The 20,184-nt window shown below is 47.6% G+C and overlaps 1 protein-coding gene and 1 long non-coding RNA gene across 3 annotated transcripts in view; both read right to left on the bottom strand.

Annotated features, from left to right (window-relative positions):
- Positions 1–6,257, bottom strand: part of ERGIC2 (ERGIC and golgi 2) — a 45,791-nt gene extending 39,534 nt beyond the window's left edge. Inside the window, exon 1 of the mRNA XM_044984952.1 lies at positions 6,005–6,257. The gene's annotated coding sequence lies outside the window, so the exon portion shown is untranslated. The remainder of the gene's footprint in view (positions 1–6,004) is intronic.
- Positions 6,258–15,901: 9,644 nt separating this feature from the next.
- LOC123377457 overlaps positions 15,902–20,184 on the bottom strand; it is a 50,753-nt gene continuing 46,470 nt past the window's right edge. For both annotated transcript variants that reach the window (XR_006582214.1, XR_006582217.1), the window contains one exon: positions 15,902–16,314. This is a non-coding gene — a long non-coding RNA (uncharacterized LOC123377457). The remainder of the gene's footprint in view (positions 16,315–20,184) is intronic.

Here is a 20,184-nt window from a genome sequence, read left to right as displayed (position 1 = left end):
GGAATATACTACCGACCACCTGATCAAGATGGTGACAGTGACTGTGAAATGCCCAGGGAGATTAGAGAGGCTACAAAAACAAAAACCTAATAATAATGGAGGCTTGCAGCTATCCCAAAATTGACTAGGAACATGCCATGTCAGGGCAGGATGAAGAGATAAAATTTGTAGATACTCATTTAACTTAAAATAGGAGGCTAGTTAAATGGAAATTAAAGGAATAGTTACAACAAGAGTGAAATGCCTAAAAGCTGCATGGACACCATTTAAAAACATCATAATAGAGGCTCAAACTATAAGTATAGTCCAAATAAAAATTAAAAAAAAAAACAGTAAGAGGATGCTACCATGGGTAAACAATGCTACCATGGGTAAACAGTAGAGTAAAAGAGGCAGTTAGAGACAAAAAGACATCCTTTAAAAACTGGACGTCAAATCCTACTGAGGAAAATAGAAAGGAGCATAAACTCTGGCAAGTATAAAAGTATAATTAGGCAGTCCAAAAAGAGAATGTAAAGAGCAAAAGAGACAAAAATTAACAGCAACAACATTTTTTTTAAATACATCAGAAGTGTGCCAAACAATCAGTGGGGCCACCACACAATCGAGGTGCTAAAGGGAACACTCAGGGAAGACAAGGCCATTGCAGAAAAGCTAAATGAAATTAATTCTTTTCATCCATCATCACTAAAGAGGATGTGAGGGAGATTCCCACACCTGACCCATTCTTTTAAGATGGCAGATCTGAGGAACTATCCCAGATTGAGATGTCAGTAAAGGAGGTTTGGGAACAAATTGATATATTAAACAGTAATAAGTCCCCAGGACCAGATGGTATTCACCTAAGAGTTCTGAAGAAACTCAAATATGAAATTGCAAAATTAACTGTGATATGTAATCTATCACTTAAATCAACCTCTGTGCCAGATGACTGAGGACAGCTATTGTAATGCCCACAATTTTAAAAAAAGGATCCAGAAGTGATCCCAGCAATTACAGGCCAGTATGCCTATCTTCGGCACCAGGCAAACTGGTTGAAACTATAGTAAAGAACAACATTATCAGATACATGGACGAACACGATTTGTTGGGGAAGAGTCAACATAGCTTTTGAAAAAGGGAAATCATGCCTCACCAATCTATTAGAATTCTCTGAGGGGGTCAAGAAACACATGAACAAGAGTGATACGGTGTACTTGGAAAAGGTCCCTAACCAAAGGCTCTTAAGCAAAGTAGGAAGTGATGGGATAAAAAGGAAGGTCCTCTCATGGATTAAAAGATCCAAAACATTAAAAGATTAAAACTGGTTAAAAGATAGGAAACAAAGGGTAGGAATAAATTATCAGTTTTCACAATGGTGAGAGGTAAACACAATCGTCCTCCAAGGATCTGTACTGGGATCAGTACTGTTCAACATATTCATAAGTGATCTGGAAAAAGGGGTAAACAGTGAGGTGGCAAAGTTTGAACACGATACAGAATTATTCAAGATATTTAAGTCCAAATCAGACTGTGAAGAGTTACAAAGGGGTCTCACAAAACTGGGTGACTAGACAACAAAATGGCAGATGAAATTCAATGTTGATAAATGCAAAGTAATTCACATTCGAAAACATAACCCCAACTATACATACAAATTGATGGGGTCTAAATTAGCTGTTACCACTCAAGAAAGAGATCGTGAAGTCATTGTGAATAGTTCTCTGAAAAACATCTGCTCAATGTGCAGCAGCAGTCAAAAAAGCTAACATTCTGTTAGCAACCATTAGGAAAGGGATAGATAAATAGAAAATATCATAATGCCTCTAAATAGATCCATGGTACACCCACACCTTGAATACTGAATGCAGTTCTGGTTTCCCTATCTCAAAAAAGGAAAAATTATAGGCAGCCAGTTTAAAACAAACATAAGGAAGTACTTCTTCACACAATGGACTGTCAGCCTTTGGAAATCATTGCCAGGGGATGCTGTGGAGGCCAAAAGTATAACTGGGTTCAAACAAAAATGAGATAAATTAATGGAGGATAGGTCTATCAATGGCTATTAGCCAAGATGATCAGGGATGCAACCCCATGCTCTGAGTGTCTCTAAACTTCCTACTGCCAGAAGCTGGGACTGGACAACAGGAAATGGATCACTCGATAAGTTACCCTGTTCTGTTCATTGCCTCTGAAGCATCTGGCACTGGCCACTCTCAGAAGACAGATACTGGGCAAGATGGACTGTTAGTCTGGCCCAGTATGGCCAGTCTTATGACATTATCCAAGGGGAACTGTGCATCTCACAATCTTCAGGCATAGAGTTGCTTGCCGGGAACTAAGATGACTAACGGACACATTCTCTGCCAGGGATATATTTTGATCAGTACTAACCTTTCAGTCAGTATCAATACTGCCTCAGCTCCCTTTCAAAAGGATTGAAACTTGAGATCATTCTGCCAAATATCCAACACTTACAGAGCAGAAAAAAGACAGACTGAAAAATTTTATGCATCCCTGAACCCAAGGCCTAAGGAAACCTGATAAACATGTGGCAAAAGACAAGCCACAATATAGAACATGAATACAGAGTTACTCCCATTTCCAATATTTTAGAGAGCAGAGCAAGTTCATCAGACAAGGGAATCTCAAAGTGAGTAAAGTTTGAAAAGACAACTGCATTCCTCTTGGTATTAAATAAGGTATTTAAATTTAAGAAAGAGAGAGAACTAAAATTAGAAGGAACAGAAAACAAATGAGTGGAAAAGGAGAGTAGCTCCAGTCTTTCAGGGCTCTGGAAAAAGCTGACTTGTAAAGGGGGCATGCAGAGGACCACAATTAAGTTCTCACTGAATTCTGGTCGTCTATCTTGGGCATTTTGGTGTCCCTGGTGCTATTTGGATAAAGATTAACTGGATTGACACACAAAACAGAGATCACAGAAAAAAAGAGCAACATCTGCTACAGTAGGCACAAGACCGGGGCAAATATGACTTCACGTGACTTGCATTCTCCTTATCCTGGAGCCAGCTGGCTCCCGGTGCAAGTTACAAATTTCTTATGGCTCTTATGTCCAGCAGCCAATGCCATAAAGTGCCATTCTGCAGCCAGAGATTATCTTGACCCAACTCCCTTTGCCCCCTGAAATGTTCCCTACAATGGGGACTAGAAGAAACAATAGGCAGAGAGATACAGTGGTTGGCTTTACATCACCAGGGACCAGGATCTGCCAGATTACTTGATACTATGCATCACCAGTAAGGCCACAGTTTTTTTTTTTAAGACAAGACATCTCCATAAAATTTTAATGGAAACAAAATATTGCAGTAAGATTATTTTCCTGAATCCAAGATAAAACAGTGAAAACACTTTAACTGTAATAACGTATGTAATCGCATCATGCTAACTCAGCATACTCACTAATCATAATGCATTTGAGTACTGATGTACTTATGCAGGCTACTGTTCGTCAGTAAAACAAACAGTCTTTAATCTGTGCTCTTTCAAACACACCTCCAAGAGACTGCAGCCTATCAGCAACTGCCAAATTACCTTCATCAGCCTGTTAGATAAAGGGAATGGAGAAGAAGAATGAAGTCTACCTGGCAAAGACTGAAACATGTCAGAGGTTTATTATGCTCAAAGCAAAAGAACTGACCCTTCCCGACTGTCTTCTTTCTACACAGATTTAGTTAACTACAGTATTTAACAAAACCCACACCACAATTTGAGAACAGGATTCACCCATCTAAACAAAAAAGTAACAGTTTTGCTTTTTTTTTTTTTTTTTTTTAAATCAGTGATTTGTGCAGCCCCTGGTACGGGGATGGGGGGGAGGAGGGAAGGGAGGTCACCTAAGAGGTCTCAAATCTGCAGATTTTAAATCACAAAAGAAACAGAACACAAAACAATTTCTGAGAACTAGGATGTTATTACGCAGTTTAGCCCAGTAATAGATATGTACATTCACATGTATGTGTGTGCGCACAGCCTGGAACATTGTAACTATGCTGAAGATGTCAAAGGGAATGATAGAGGCACACGGGAGATGAACAAACAATCAAAATACAAAGCAAGTTTGGAGACTCCATCACACTTTTCTTTAAAATCAAAATATTATTATTATGCACTTGACTTTAGGGTCAAATCTGAAAACTGTAGGTGGAATGCATAACAGTAACTTCAAACTCCGGCAAGCAGGTCAGTGAGTCAACACCAGGCAAATACTGTACCAGTGAATTTAGCCCCAAAACTATTACAACAGCAGCAGACAGCAATGTGGGGCTGAATTAATGTTAGCGAGGCACTTTGGGACTGTCAGTGAGAAGGGGCAAGCAAGATGTGTTTAGGACTATTATTATTATTCTTGGTAAAAGGGGAACTACAAGAGCCACAAACACTCACTATGCCAGGGGATGGGGGACAGGGAGACAAGAAAGATGGGAGATAATAAAACGGGGATGAAGGGACTGCGTAGAGGAACAAGGAGGAGGATGAAAGGAGAGAGGAGAAAGATGGGAGTGATAAGAAGATGTGGGAGGAAAAAGAATGAGGTGAAGGGGTGTGCAGGAGATATAATCTGATGCTGGGGGGGGGGAGAAGTGGTAAGGAAGGGGAGACTAGGGTCAAGGAAGACATATTGGGGAAAGGACCTAGCCAGGGCTAAGAAGGGGATCTTTTGAGAAAGAGATAGGGGCAAGGGATTGAGAAAAGAAGAGGAAGATTACAGGTGGAGGGGCTGAGAAAGGGATATGGGAGACAGCAGGATATATAGGGTGAGGAGAAAGGAATGTTGGGGGAGAAGACAGAAGCAGGGAAACGGGAGTGTCAGGGATATAGGGGGCTCAGGGTGAGGAGAAGAGACATGGTGTGTTGGGGATACAGAAGTTTCAGGGTGAGAGGCAGGGACACAGGGCTCAGGATGAGGGATCCGTGGGGCAGGAGGATGCAAGGGCAGGGGGCTCAGGGTGAGGAGGGGCACGGGGGTTGGGGGATAGGTGGGGAGGAGGCTCAGAATGAGGAGGGGCACAGAGGCTGGGGGGTAGGTTGGGGAGGGCGCTCAGGGTGAGGAGGGGCACGAGAGTTGGGGGATAGGTGGGAAGGGGGCTCAGAATAAGGAGAGGCTGGGGGGTAGGCTCAGGGTGAGGAGGGGCACAGGGGTTGGGGGATTGGTGGGGAGGGGGCTCAGGCTGGGGAGCGGTCCGGGGGGTTGGGAAGGGGCTCAGGATGAGGACGGACACGGGGGGCCGGGGGATAGATGGGGAGGGGGCTCAGGCTGGGGAGGGGTCCGGGGGTTTGGGGAGGGGCTCAGGGTGACTAGGGGCACAGGGGTTGGGGGATTGGTGGGGAGGGGGCTCAGGCTGGGGAGGGGTCCGGGGGTTTGGGGAGGGGCTCAGGGTGAGGACGGGCACGGGGGGCCGGGGGATAGATGGGGAGGGGGCTCAGGCTGGGGAGGGGTCCGGGGGGTTGGGGAGGGGCTCAAGGTGAGGAGGGGCACGGGGGTTGGGGGATTGGTGGGGAGGGGGCTCAGGCTGGGGAGAGGTTTGGGGAGGGGGCTCAGGGTGAGGAGAGGCACGGGGGGCCAGGGATAGATGGGGAGGGGGCTCAGGCTGAGGAGGGGCATGGGGGGCCGGGGATAGATAGGGAGGGGCTCAGGCTGGGGAGAGGTTTGGGGAGGGGCTCAGGGTGAGGAGGGGCACAGGGTTTGGGGGATTGGTGGGGGGGGCTCAGGCTGGGGAGGGGTACGGGGGTTTGGGGAGGGGCTCAGGCTGGGGAGCGGTCCGGGGGTTTGGGGAGGGGCTCAGGGTGAGGAGGGGCACGGGGGTTGGGGGATAGATGGGGAGGGGGCTCAGGCTGGAGAGGGGTACGGGGGGTTGGGGGATAGATGGGGAGGGGGCTCAGGGTGAGGAGGGGCACGGGGGGCCGGGGGATAGATGGGGAGGGGGCTCAGGGTGAGCAGGGGTACGGGGTGGGGCAGGGGGACACCGGCGGTGCCGAGCGGCTGGGAACGGGGAGAGGCGCCTACCTCGCGGCCCGCCCGGCCAGTGACCGAGCAGCGGCGCGCTCTTCCCCGCGCTCGGCTCTGGCAGCCCCGTGGCCCGTGTCTGCGTCTCCGGGTCTGGAGCGGGTGTTCTCCGGGCCAATGAGAAGGCCGCGCGTGCCCTGCCGCCAGCGAGCACCGAGACGGGGCGGCTGGAAGGGACCGAGAATGTGCCTGTCTAGCCCTCCGCGGAGTCCGCGCTCTATGGTTCTGCTCCTCGCTTCCGGCCGGGGCGTTCCTGCCCTACACGCCCGGCCCGGCCTGGGGACGGGGACTGCCCGCTGCTCCTGCTGGAGTCGGGATCCAGCCGCTCAAATGCGGCGGTTGAACCGGTTGACAGTAGCAGCCACCGCTCCTTGTCTGCTGACTTGGGGGTCGCGTTTCCAGCCCCCGCCCCCCTCACCCCGAGGGCTGGAAACAGCTTTTGTTTTTGTTGTTTTAAAGAGCTGCGAGTCTTGCAAAATCCCGGGACTCCTGGAGCTGGGGGCTAAAGAAAATCACCCAGTAGCATGAAACTCTTGATGAGAGCATGAGCATTGTTGGTAGCATGACCAGATGTCCTGATTTTATAGGGACAGGCCTGATTTTGGGGTCTTTGTCTTATATAGGCTTCTATTACCTTGCACCCCCATCCTGATTTTTCACATTTGCTGTGTGTTCACCCTAGTTGTTGGCAATGCGGCAGCCTGCCATCAGCTCCTGTCCTCCAGTCCTGCTCCCTTCCTGGCTGGGCTGCTGCTAGTGAGGGAAAGCTGGGGCTAGCCACCTCCTCGCTACTGCCTTCCCCACTGTGTTGCAGGGGGTGAGGGAGCCAGTGTTGCTACCGTAACACTCATGATTTTATTGTGAGTCTCGCACTATGAGTCTTGCGCTAGTTGGTGCTTTTCTTAAAGCCCCAGACTTTGACAGGTGAGAATCTCAGCTTTCAATTGAATTTTTAGCCCTCATGGTTGTAGAGAAAATCTTGAAAAGGTGACCCAAGTGAACTGTAGAGACGGTGAGGCCTTGTCTACACTACAGCATTTTGTCAACAAAAGTTATGTGGACAATCAAAAAACGCTATAATAACATCACTATTGCATGTTCACACTATGCTCCCCCTATTGGCAAAGCGCGTCCACACTTGGTGTTCTAGCATAGACAGAGAGCAGTGCACTGTGGGTAGCTATCCCACAGTGCTACTCACCACCTTCTGCAGGTAAGTCTTGTGGGAAGCCGGAGGGGATCACAGCATGTCATGGAGATGGACTCAATGTCCCATGGTGCATTGTTTTCCATCCCAGCATTCTGTGGGCTTCCAGCTGTGTTTTGCAGCATTTTTGTCAATGGCCCCTGTGTACTGTGCACCTTCCATCACTGTGTGAAAGGATGGATCCTGCACTGCTCTCTACTTTTGTGGTAACTGTCATTAACACATTGCTGATATATCATGCACATGCATGCAGGATAACACATGCAGTATATCATGAGCTCCTAATCTGAACAGGAATCAGAGTTCTCTGCCCTGCTGTGTGCCACTCATGCTAAAATAAATTTGTTAGTCTTTAAGGTGCCACAAGTACTCCTGTTTTTTTTTTGTAGATTATTTATGGCATTCATGGAGCAGCTGCACACAGTGGACCATCGCTTTTCGGCTTGGGAAACGAGCACTGAATGGAGGGATCTCATTGTTTGCAAGTCTGGGATGACAAGCAGCGGCTGCAGAACTTTTGGATGTGGAAAGCCACCATGGGCAGCTGGTGAACCGGCCATTGGGAAGGATAGCCCCTGGCCTCTCCCCTTCTGCCTGACGCCCTGCTCCTCACCCTCCCCTTCTGCCTGCCCTCCCCTGCAGGGGCCCAGAGCACCCCCATTGTGGCCCCCAGGCCTCCAGCCCCGGAGCTCCGGTTAGGTCCCCAGCCTCAGAGCTCTGGGCGGGCCCCCAACCCCAGCCCTGGAGTGCCGCCAGCCCCGGAGCTCCAGGTGGCACGATCCCTGCACCCCAAGTGCCAGGTGGGCAGCGCAGCCCCAGCTCCAGCCCCAGCTGCCCCGAGTCCTGGCGTAACGCCAACACCAGCCCACCCCAGCCCCAGCCAACCTGGGCTACTACAGAAGAGCAGGAAGGATCTGCACTGCGGGAAAGGGACTGGGATGGAGTGTGGCTGGGGCCACACCAGGCTGTTTGGGGAGGCACAGCCCATGATACCCACTGCCCATGAAAGCCACCTTCCTGGAACTGTGTGTAGAACTTGCCCCAGCCATGATGCACAAGGACATCTCTTAGTGAAGAAGTGTGTGGCAATCGCAGTGTGGAAGTTGGCGACTCCAGACCCCTACGGGTCGGTTGTTAATCAGTTTGGAGTCAGGAAGTTGACTGTGAGGGCTGCTGTTAGAGGGCTTATTTCTTTACTCGCTTACTTTCCTGGTCCTTTTTGCATGAACAGAGAGCAACAATACCTGAAGTCCGAAGGTGCAAACAATTTGATGTTTATTGGGGTGAACTTTTAGCAAGCATGATTCCCGTTTCCTTTCTTAGCGTTCCCCTTTCCAGCTCTGACACCACAGAGTCTTGCCTGTGTCCCTGTTCCCATTCCCTGTTCCCATTCCCCCACTTAGTGAAACATAATTTCAATTCCCCCACCCCCATTCCCTTTTCCCATTCCCACCCTTAGCGAAACATGATTTTAATTCCCCCACCCCCATTCCCTGTTCCCATTCCCACCCCCACCCCCACTTACTTCCTGATTGACTGCAGACTATATAGTAAAACTTGAGTTCTGGTTAGCTATACCTTAACCAATCATTTTACTGAAATGTAACTAACCAATCCTAACACATTGTAACATGATTATTTAACCAATTATATTCCATCACCTTAATTGGTTTACACTCAAAAAAATTAATTATACAGGAAACAAAAACAATCACAAAACTAAACAGAGATTATACAGATAAACAATAGGAAAGTGGAGACTACAGTAATAAAACAATACAGAAATGAGGATTTTACACCCCACCTATTGATAAGTGAGTTCTTGCCAGACAGGATACTATCAAACTATTTAAATCTTTTAGGCTCTTCCCTTTCTCTGGAGGTGATAGATTGGATCACCTTTTTAACAGCCCCAGATTGCCTTATTTTAATGTAACTAGTCTGAAATGTGAGGATGTGACCTTTTGCTTCCCAGTTTATGGCTGCCTCTGCTGCTTAGCCAAAGGCCTTACTTAGCCTAAGATCAGAGCCTTAGGGTATGTCTACACTACGGGATTATTCCGAATTTACATAAACCGGTTTAGTAAAACAGATTGTATAAAATCGATTGTGCGCGGCCACACTAAACACATTAAATCGGTGGTGTGTGTCCACGGTCCGAGGCTAGCGTCGATTTCGGAAGCGTTGCACTGTGGGTAGCTATCCCATAGCTATCCCATAGTTCCCGCAGCCTCCCCCGCCCCTTGGCATTTCCGGGTTGAGATCCCAGTGCCTGATGGGGCAAAAATCATTTTCGCGGGTGGTTCTGGGTACAGCCTCACCCCTCCCTCCCTGAAAGCGGCAGACAACCGTTTCGCGCCTTTTTTGCTTGGTGAACTGTGCAGACGCCATAGCACAGCAAGCATGGACCCTGCTCAGCTCAATACCGCAATCGTGGATGTTTTAAACACCTCGCGCACTCTCGTGCAGTATATGCTGAACCAGGACCTTCGAACCGAGGCTAGGAGGAGGCGGATACGGCAGCGCGGCGATGACAGTAATGAGGACGTAGACACAGAATTCTCTCAAACCGCGGGCCCCGGCGCTTTGGAGATCCTGATGGTAATGGGGCAGATTCTATCCATTGAAAGCCGATTTTGGGCCCGGGAAACAAGCACTGACTGGTGGGACCGCATTGTGTTGCAGGTGTGGGACGATTCCCAGTGGCTGCGAAACTTTCGCATGCGTAAGGGCACTTTCATGGAACTTTGTGACTTGCTTGCCCTTGCCCTGAAACGCCACAATACCAAGATGAGAGCAGCCCTCACAGTAGAGAAGCGAGTGGCGATAGCCCTGTGGAAGCTTGCAACGCCAAACAGCTACCGGTCAGTCGGGAATCAATTTGGAGTTGGAAAATCTACTGTGGGGGCTGCTGTGATGCAAGTAGCCAAAGCAATCACTAAGCTGCTGCTACGAAAGGTTGTGACTCTGGGAAACGTGCAGGCCATAGTGGATGGCTTTGCGGCACTGGGATTCCCTAACTGTGGGGGGGCGATAGATGGAACCCATATCCCTATCTTGGCACCGCAGCACCAGGGCACCCAGTACGTAAACCGGAAGGGGTACTTTTCAATGGTGCTGCAAGCACTGGTGGATCACAAGGGACGTTTCACAAACATCCACGTGGGATGGCCAGGGAGGGTTCATGACGCTCGCGTATTCAGAAGCACTACTCTGTTTAAACGGCTGCAGCAAGGGAATTACTTCCCAGACCAGAAAATAACAGTTGGGGATGTTGAAATGCCTGTCGTTATCCTGGGGGACCCAGCCTACCCCTTGATGCCATGGCTCATGAAGCCATACACAGGCAGCCTGGACAGTGGTCAGGATCTGTTCAATTACAGGCTGAGCAAGTGCAGAATGGTGGTGGAATGTGCATTTGGCCGTTTAAAGGCGCGCTGGCGCACATTACTGACTCGCTCAGACCTCAGCCAAACCAATGTCCCCTATGTTGTTGCTGCTTGCTGTATTCTCCACAATCTCTGTGAGAGTAAGGGGGAGACCTTTATGGCGGGGTGGGAGGCTGAGGCAAATCACCTGGCCGCTGATTACGCGCAGCCAGACACCAGGGAGATTAGAAGAGCACACCAGGAAGCGGTGCGCATCAGAGAAGCTTTGAAAAGGAGCTTCATCAATGGCCAGGGTACAGTGTGACTGCTGTGTTTGTTGATGAACACCCACCCCCCCTTGATTGACTCATTCCCTGAAAGCAACTCTCCCTCCCCCTTCGAGTACAGCTTACTTATGCAAATAAAGTCACTCTCGTTTAAAAATCATGAATTCTTTATTAATTCATTATAAAAAGAGGGAGAGAAGTAAGGGTGTGGTTTGGGAGGAGGATAGGAAGGATGGAGAAGGCCATTAAAAAAATTTCACATTAACGACAGCCTTCTGGTTGGGCTGTCCACGGGGGTGGAGTGGGCGGGTGCACGGAGCCTCCCCCCACGCGTTCTTACACGTCTGGGTGAGGAGGATATGGAACATGGTGAGGGTTGAGGGTGGTTACACAGGGGCTGCAGCGGCACTCTGTGATCCTGCTGCCGTTCCTGAAGCTCCACCAGACGCCGGAGCACGTCAGTTTGATCACGCAGCAGCCCCAGAGTTGCATCCCGCCACCGCTGATCTTCCTGCCGCCACCTCTCATCTCGGTTGTCCCTCCTGTCCTCACGTTCATCCCTCCTGTTCTCACGTTCATCCCTCCTGTCCTCACGTTCACTGGCCTCTTTCCTGTAATTTGATACCACGTCCTTCCACTCATTCAGATGAGCTCTTTCATTGCATGTAACTTCCATAATATCCGAGAACATCTCATCTCGCGTCTTCTTTTTCCTCCGCCTTATCTGTGCTAGCCTTTGGGATGGAGGAGGGATGGTTGAAAAATTTGCAGCTGCATGAGGGAGATAAATATTTAGAAAGATACATTTTACAGAAAAATGGTTATACTCTTTCACAGTGAACAGCACTATTCACCTAGCACATGTGATTTCCCTACAAGGTCGCATTTTTCATCTTAATAGTGAGTGCTTGCAGCTCTGGAGTTACAGATCTCACAGACACAGGTCCAGGCATCAGAATTCAGCTTGCATGCAGCCATGGTAAGCCACTGTCTTTCGGCTTCTGTAGTGATTTACCCCTCCCCCCCAACGCATGGCTAATACCACGCTAGCTCCCTGCTAATCAACAACCTTCCCACCCCCCCACCCACTGCGTGGCTGGTAGCTTGGGGAAGATCGCCGGTGACCAAACACAAAAAAGATCATCGGCATTTCACTCCTCCCCTCCCCCCGCTTCGCTACGTGCAGGAAAGGTTTTTTTTTAAGCTTGCAGTCCACAAACCCATTAGAAAAATGGCCACCCCCCTTACTTAAATTCCTGATTTTTAACCAGGTTATCCTGAACGATATCACTTTGCTGAGGATAACACAACAAGATAAAGAACGGATGCTTCTTGAATGCCAGCAGTCACCGGGACCATACGCTGCTATGCTTTGCCACGCAATGATACCTGATTACTTGCTACATGCATGGCATGGTAAAGTGTCCTACCATGGTGGGCGGAACAAGGCTGCCTTGCCCAGAAACCTTCTGCAAAGTACCTACAGGAGCGCTTCATCGAGATGTCCCTGGAGGATTTCCTCTCAAACCCCGGACATGTTAACAAACTTTTCTAAGTAACTATACTGTCTGCGACCGCATCCCAAGTCCTCAGGGCAAATCAATCATTAAAAAACGCTTGCTTATTCCAAAGGTACACTCACCAGAGCTCCCTTCCATGGCGTCATTGTCTGGGATAGTTGCTTGTGAGGGCTGGGAGCAGGGTAATTCCGTCAGGGTGATAAAAAGCTCCTGGCTACTGGGGCTCACGGAGTGCTGTGTGCTCTCTGCTAGGTCTTCCTCCTTGTGACGGGGCAGGACAGCCCCGCACTGGTACAGCAGGGGTTAACCCTTCTTTACTAGCAGAGGAGGCCACGCCCAGGAAGTTCTGCTGGGCATGCTCCAACTGGCAGACCAGTACAAAAGCCTGCAGGTCTGCTCAGTCTGGGGTTGGCCACCGGGGGAGAAGGACACAGACCGTCAGCTCCTGCAGAGGGAGAGTCCAGGAGCTCAGACCGGGGCGCCAGCCGAGCAGGGGCCGACCCGGAGCCCCCGGGGAGGGACGCCGGCAGTGACAGACCTACGGGGGAGCCGCTCCCACAACGCAAGCGTCCGGCTAGACAGGGTAGGAAGTGACCCAGGGGCATTGTAGTGACTGACAGCCTTAAAGCTGCAGTACCGCTCGGCGTGTTGCGGGCGGATCCCCGCCGAGCGGGCGACAAGGAGAACTTGCCACAAACAGGGCCCTGGGTCGGGGCTTGGTGGAGAGGGAGGGCCCGAGTCCCCCTACCCCACCTCGTGCTACCCCACCCCATAGGGGGTGTGTATGGACTCCGGCTGCTAGGCCGCGCTAACCCGCCCCGAAGAGGGCGCTTGCGGACTCTGGCCGCTAGGCCGCGCTACCCCGCCCGAAGAGGGTGCTTGTGGACTCCGGCCGCTAGGCCGCGCTACCCCACCCCGCAGAGGGTGTTTATGGACTCCGGCCGCTAGGCCGTGCTACCCCACCCCGAAGGGGGTGTGTGGAGACTCCGGCCGCTAGGCCGTGCTACCCCACCCCGAAGGGGGGGTTTATGGACTCCGGCCGCTAGGCTGCGCTACCCCGCCCCGAAGGGGGTGTTTGTGGACTCCGGCCGCTAGGCCGCGCTACCCCGCCCCGAGGGGGCGTGTATGGACTCCGGCCGCTAGGCCGCGCTAACCCGCCCCGAAGAGGGCGCTTGCGGACTCCGGCCGCTAGGCCGTGCTACCCCGCCCCGAAGAGGGCGCTTGCGGACTCCGGCCGCTAGGCCGCGCTACCCCGCCCCGAAGAGGGTGCTTGTGGACTCCGGCCGCTAGGCTGCGCTACCGCGCCCGAAGAGGGTGTTTGTGGACTCCGGCCGCTAGGCCACGCTACCCCACCCCGCAGGGGGTGTTTATGGACTCCGGCCGCTAGGCCGCGCTACCCTGCCCCGCAGGGGGTGCTTGTGGACTCCGGCCGCTAGGCCGTAATACGCCGGCTACCAGGGGCAGACCAAAGGACAAGCGAGTGGTGCAGCGCTAGGCCCCCAGCCCGCCCCTGCCACAAGGAGGCGCTGGGGCACCAGGCCCATCACACTCCTCTTCTTCATCTTCATCTTCCCCGTCTGCATAATCCTCAGACATGGCAGAGATTACAACCCCCATCTCGGAATCCACGGTCAGGGGTGGGGTACTTGTGGCGCAGCCCCCTAAAATTGCATGCAGCTCAGCATAGAAGCGGCATGTTTTTCGACCTGCCCCGGACCTTCCGTTTGCTTCTTTGGTTTTCTGGTAGGCTTGTCTGAGCTCCTTAACTTTCACTCTGCACTGCACTGAGTCCCTGCTGTGGCCTTTATCCGTCATAGCCTTAGAAATTCTTTCAAATACTTTTTCATTTCGTCTTTTGGAACGCAGTTCTGTTAGCACTGAATCCTCTCCCCATATAGCGATCAGATCCAGTACCTCCCGAGTGGTCCATGCTGGGGCTCTTTTTCGATTCTCAGGAGACTGCATTGTTAACTGTGCTGATGAGCTGTGCATGGTCACCTGTGATGATGAGCTCACCTCGCTGGGGAAGCAGGAAATGAATTTCAAAAGTTCGCGGGGCTTTTCCTGTCTACCTGACCACTGCATCCGAGTTCAGATTGCGGTCCAGAGCGGTCACTGGTGCACTGTGGGATAGCTCCCGGAGGCCAATGCCGTCGATCAGCGTCCACACTAACCCTAATCCGATATGTTAATACCGATACTAGCGTTACTCCTCTCGTTAGGGAGGAGTACAGAAACCGGTTTAAAGAGCCATTAAAATCGATATAAGGTGCCTCCTAGTGTGGACGGTTGTGGCGTTAAATCAGTTTTACGCTCCTAAAACCGATTTAAACGCCTAGTGTAGACCAGGCTTTAGACTGTTACAGTAAAAAAAAAGGCCCTATACAGGCAGGCAGTGATTTTGTTTTGTTTTTTCTATACCTCTATAACTAGCTAAATAATAAACATATACCTACATTCTTAAAGTATAGGCCTTTGCAAACAGGCCTGAATATCTATATCCTAACAGCTGCGTTAATGCAAGCGTGCAGTACCATTAATCACATCCTGCCAAAAAGGACTGTGACCTTAGCAATGTGTGTGAAATAGCAGATGGCTTTGGGGAAATGGGATTCCCTAACTGTGGTGGGGCAATAGATGGAACGAATATTCCAATTTTGGCCTCAGACCATCTTGCGACGGAGTACATTAATAGAAAGGGGTACTTCTCCATAGTATTGCAGGCGCTTGTTGATCATCATGGGCAATTCACTGACATCAATGCAGAATCGTCTGGGAAGGTGCATGATGCACACATCTTCAGGAACACTGGCCTGTACAGAGAGCTTTCTTTCCAGACCAAGATTACAGCGGAGGACGTTGAAATGCCAATGATAATCATGGAAGACCCAGCATACCCCTTACTCCCATGGCTCATGAAGCCTTACACTGGAAACCTGGACAGCCAAAAGGAGCACTTCAACAATAAGCTGAGTAGGTGCAGAATGAGCGTGGACAGTGCATTTGGTAGATTAAAAGCGTACTGGCAATGCCTTTATGGCAGATTAGATCTAAGTGAGGAAAACATTCCAATGGTCATAATTGTCTGCTGCATGGTGCATGATCTTTGTGAGGCAAAGAGTGAAAAGTTTGCACACGGTGGAATGCTAAAGCAGATCAATGGGCTGCTGATTTTGAGCAGCCTAATACCAGGGCTATTAGAGGGTCACAGTGGGGGGCAATTTGAACCAGGGAGGCTTTGAGGCAACATTTTGAGAATGAGAACCAGTAATGTGTATTTCTAGACAGCAATCTACCATGCTTCATTAATTTGAATTTTGTTTGTTTGCCTAACAATTGTGGTGATTCCTCAGCGGGATTTGCAGTAAGCAAATGATTAAACTGCATGTAGTTTAATCTAGTAAAACATAGCAGCTGCAATCACAATTTGTAGGACATAAAATAAAATTTGGTTATCTTTCAAAGAGTTTGTTTTTATTAAACACCAATAAACACACACAAAGGCTTGGTGGAAAGGGAGATAGCAGTGCAGGCCAGTGTAGGCTCTCATAGCTGCCCATAAGTCCAGCTATCATTTTGGAAGCTGTCTGAAGGGGTGGAGTCAACGGGGTATCGAGATGTTCCAGGAATTTGCAATAAATGGCTGGGCGGAGTTTGGGGAGGTCATGGAACACAGTTCTGAATTGGCTGCCGTGGGTGGTGGGGAGGGTGAGCGCACATGTATTCTGACAGTAGCATGATTAGGGACTTCAGCATCTCTGTTTGCACCTCCATGACTTTTATCATCCACTCCCGGGCCTTTTGTATGAGCTCCTGATTCTTCTTTCTGCCCCACCTTTCCATTTCTCTCCATTCCCTACATTCTCATTTTTCTGCCTCAGAGGATTGCATCACTGCCCGGAAGATGTCCTCCTTGCTGTGCTTTGGTCTGTAGAAGCACAAGAAACAATGCACAGAAGCATGATTGTTAGTTCACTTACAGCATTGAAACAGTACAGTAAAAGTAAAATACACCTCTTGTAACATACCAATCAGTTTCTCACTGACCCTTGGCAAGCACACATCTCAGCAAACACCCTAATCATGGTGAGTTTGGCCTGGGTGGATGGGGGGTGTTCAAGCTGGGACAAAGAGTGATGGTGATGATTCAAGGGGCTCGGTGCAGGTGACAAGGGACAATGCTTAGTCTAAACCAAATGAGGTTGTAGCTTGTAAGTGATTTGTAAATTACTGATTGTTAGTTTGCATCTGAGATTTAATAGTGAAATAGCTAATTTGAAATTGTCCCTTTAATTCACAATAGTGTTTTATTGGCTAGTTATAGGACATGGGGTAAATAGGTCACTGATCTGAATCCCTGTTTTAATTATAGTTGTATTGTGAATCCTAAATCACCACTGCTAGACTAATATGTGTCTGTCTATGAAGACAGATGTGTCTGTCTTCATAGACAGAATATCCAATAGTCACTAATACAAACATTTGTTTCTTTTAACTTTACTGTCAGTTTTGCAGAAGTACTTCTGTAACTGAATAAACGGTTAACATGAAGACATTACATACATTATGTTAGCAGTTAGCAGTTAGCATTTAAACAAAGATATTTACACAGGTGCACTTGGGAACATTTTGGCCTCCAATACATATTAGACAACTACAGTTTTATTCAATATTCTATGAAACTATGTTTCCTTGAATAAACAGTTTGGCCTTAATAACTATTGTTTCCCAAAGTTCCTTTGAAGTTGCATATACATAAATTGCACCTATAAATCATCTAAGACAATGGTTTTCTCTCCTTTGTAGTCTGATTAATTATTATAGTTATAACTGATTATTTATTAGTTTTCAACATACTGGTCACAGATAACAGTTCTGTTCCAGTTTCTACTTGGAATTTGATTAGAAGATAAAATTTGGTGAAGCACACATAGAAACTTTAGTTAATACAGACAAAAGTAATCGAAATAATAGAAAAATCAATCTACATAATGATAAGAATAAGATTAGTAAAACGATTTCCTGTATTGTTCATACTTAAATCTTACATTGTGGAGACCATAGCTAATTCATTAAATAGATCTGTATTGGGGTCAAATACTGGCAGCGAAGTAATGAATGACACATGCAAGAAATTAAACACAATATAGTTTTCATTTACACAACATGACACATGGTTGGGATGTGCTGTCACAAATGCCTATTTCCTTATAATATTTAGGGATAATTGATTGCATATGGCAAGATACCTTGATTCTTTTGTTTCTCTTTAAGAGACCATCCTAGATTAAACCAATTTAATAACTCTTTATCTTTTTTCCAATGTAAGTCTATTAAAGTTGTGATAACTATATTTAAGACATACTTCTTTAACCACCACCTTTAACTCAATTGTTTTTGTTTACCTTTACCCAGTTGAATACCTATTCAATATAGGCAAGACATAGGCATGGGAGCATTATACATTGTTAAAGAAGTTTAATTGATTCCATCCAAAAAGGGAACATTGTCCCATAGTTTGGTTATTAAAGTTCCCTATGATGTCATCTATAAACAGTTTTCATATGATGTGACAGTTACCATTGCATCAGGTTGCATCTGTTGATTTTGATTGATGTGAAACTGAATATTAGTTCTAAAAGTTGCATCTTGATTGCTCCTTTCAACGAGGGCTTCTTGTTCTATATACAGAGCATGTAAATTTTTGCTTCAGGCCCAAAGCAAATGTTCTAGCCAGGCCCTGACTGGTGATCATTCTATTGAGACTGCTGATTAGGAGAAGTAGCCCAACCACAATTTGGAATTCATCTTTTGCTTTTGTAGGACTACTTGACACATGTGGGGACAGATCTTTTTCCAGGTACAACTTTATTTAATTTGCATGGTAAAACTTTTATACATTTTCTTTATTCTACCATCCCAGACAATTATTGGTGGTTTGGGATGTGGAATTGTTGCTGAATGTCTAACAATTATAAACAAACCTAAAAGACCATATGTTTAATATGTGGATTGTTGTGGGAGCCCCTAGAGAGAGAACAACTGTTTAACCAGTGCCTTATCAGTTTCAGAAGTTGTGTTAGTTTTTCCCTTAAAAGTTTTCACCCACTTTGAAAAAGAGATCTACTACTACCATCAAATTTGTATGCGTGTGTAGAAGATAGTTATGTTAAAATTCATTTGGAGGGTTTAATTGGTTCCCTGACATTTTTTTAAAGGGAACATTCTATACCAAGAGTTTTAACTGCTGAATTGTTTTTATAATATTTTTATTTTTATTTTGTAAGGCTTTTAAATTAGAGACTAAATTTTTCTGACTTTCCTTAATTGAAGAAATTGGATGGGAGTGACAGGCTGGCTCACAAACTTTTGAAAGTCTGTTTACATCGCGTCCCCTAGCATTCCCTTTTTGTCGAATACATTCGCTTTTGATTGTTTTGGACATACAAAGCATCTTAGGCACCAATGTCCCCTGTACCCCGGGAGGTGCTCGACCCACCCCACCCCAGGCCCGCCCCCACCCTACCCCTTCCCCTAAACCCCCGCCCCTGCTCTGCCCACGCTCTGCCTCTTCCCTGCCTCTTTCCGCCCCTTCCCCGGAGCATGCCTCGTCCCCACTCCTCTCCCTCCCTCCTGGAGCTGACGTGCATGCTGGGAAATAGCTGTTCACAGCGGGCGGGAGGCACTGGGAGGGAGGGGGCGAAGTGATCAGCAGGGCTGCCAAAAGAGGAGAGGTGCTGGGTAAGGCAGAGGGGGGAGGTTGGCTGCCGGTGGGTGCTAAGCACCTGGTGTCGGTGCCTATGCAAAGCATCCATTTATAATAGGGCTGTCAAGCAATTAAAAAAAATAATCACAATTAATCATACTGTTAAACAATAAAGAATACCATTTACTTAAATATTTTTTGATGTTTTCTACATTTTCAAATATATTGATTTCAGTTACAACACAGAATACAAAGTGTACAGTGCTCACTTTATATATATTTTATTACAGATATTTGCACTGTAAAAAACAAAAGAAATAGTATATTTCAATTCCCCTAATACAAGTACTGTAGTGCAATCTCTTTAAAATGAAAGTTGAATTTACAAATGTAGAATTATGTGCAAAAAATAACCGCATTCAAAAATAAAACAATGTAAAATTTTAGAACCTACAAGTCTACTCAGTCCTACTACAGCCAATCGCTCAGACAAACAAGTTTGGTTACAATTTGCAGGAGATAATGCTGCCCACTTCTTGTTTACAATTGTAAGTGAGAACCTGAAAGTGAGAACAGGCATTTGCATGGCATTGTTGTAGCCGGCATTGCAAGATATTTACATGCCAGATGCACTAAAGATTCATATGTCCCTTCATGCTTCAACCACCATGCCAAAAGATATGCATCCATGCTGATGATGGGTCCTGCTCAATAACAAAGCAGAGTAGACCAACGTATGTTCATTTTCATCATCTGAGTCAGATGCCACCACTAGAAGGTTGATTTTCTTTTTTGGTGTTTGGGTTCTGTAGTTTCTGCATCGGAGTGCAGCTCTTTTAAGACATCTGAGTGCTGTAGCTGTCTTTAGAGATCTCACATTGGTACCTTCTTTGCGTTTTGTCAAATCTGCAGTGAAAGTGTTCTTAAAATGAACAACATGTGCTGAGTCATCATCCAAGACTGCTATAATATGAAAATATATGACAGTATGCAGGTAAAACAGAGCAGGAGACATACAATTCTTCCCCAAAGAGTTCAGCCACAAATTTAATTAACACACTGTTTTTTTAAAGAGTGTCATCAGCATGGAAG

Source organism: Mauremys mutica, chromosome 1 (assembly GCF_020497125.1).
Source record: "Mauremys mutica isolate MM-2020 ecotype Southern chromosome 1, ASM2049712v1, whole genome shotgun sequence".
Classification (NCBI taxonomy): domain Eukaryota; kingdom Metazoa; phylum Chordata; order Testudines; family Geoemydidae; genus Mauremys; species Mauremys mutica.
This window is presented reverse-complemented; position numbering and strand designations above follow the sequence as displayed.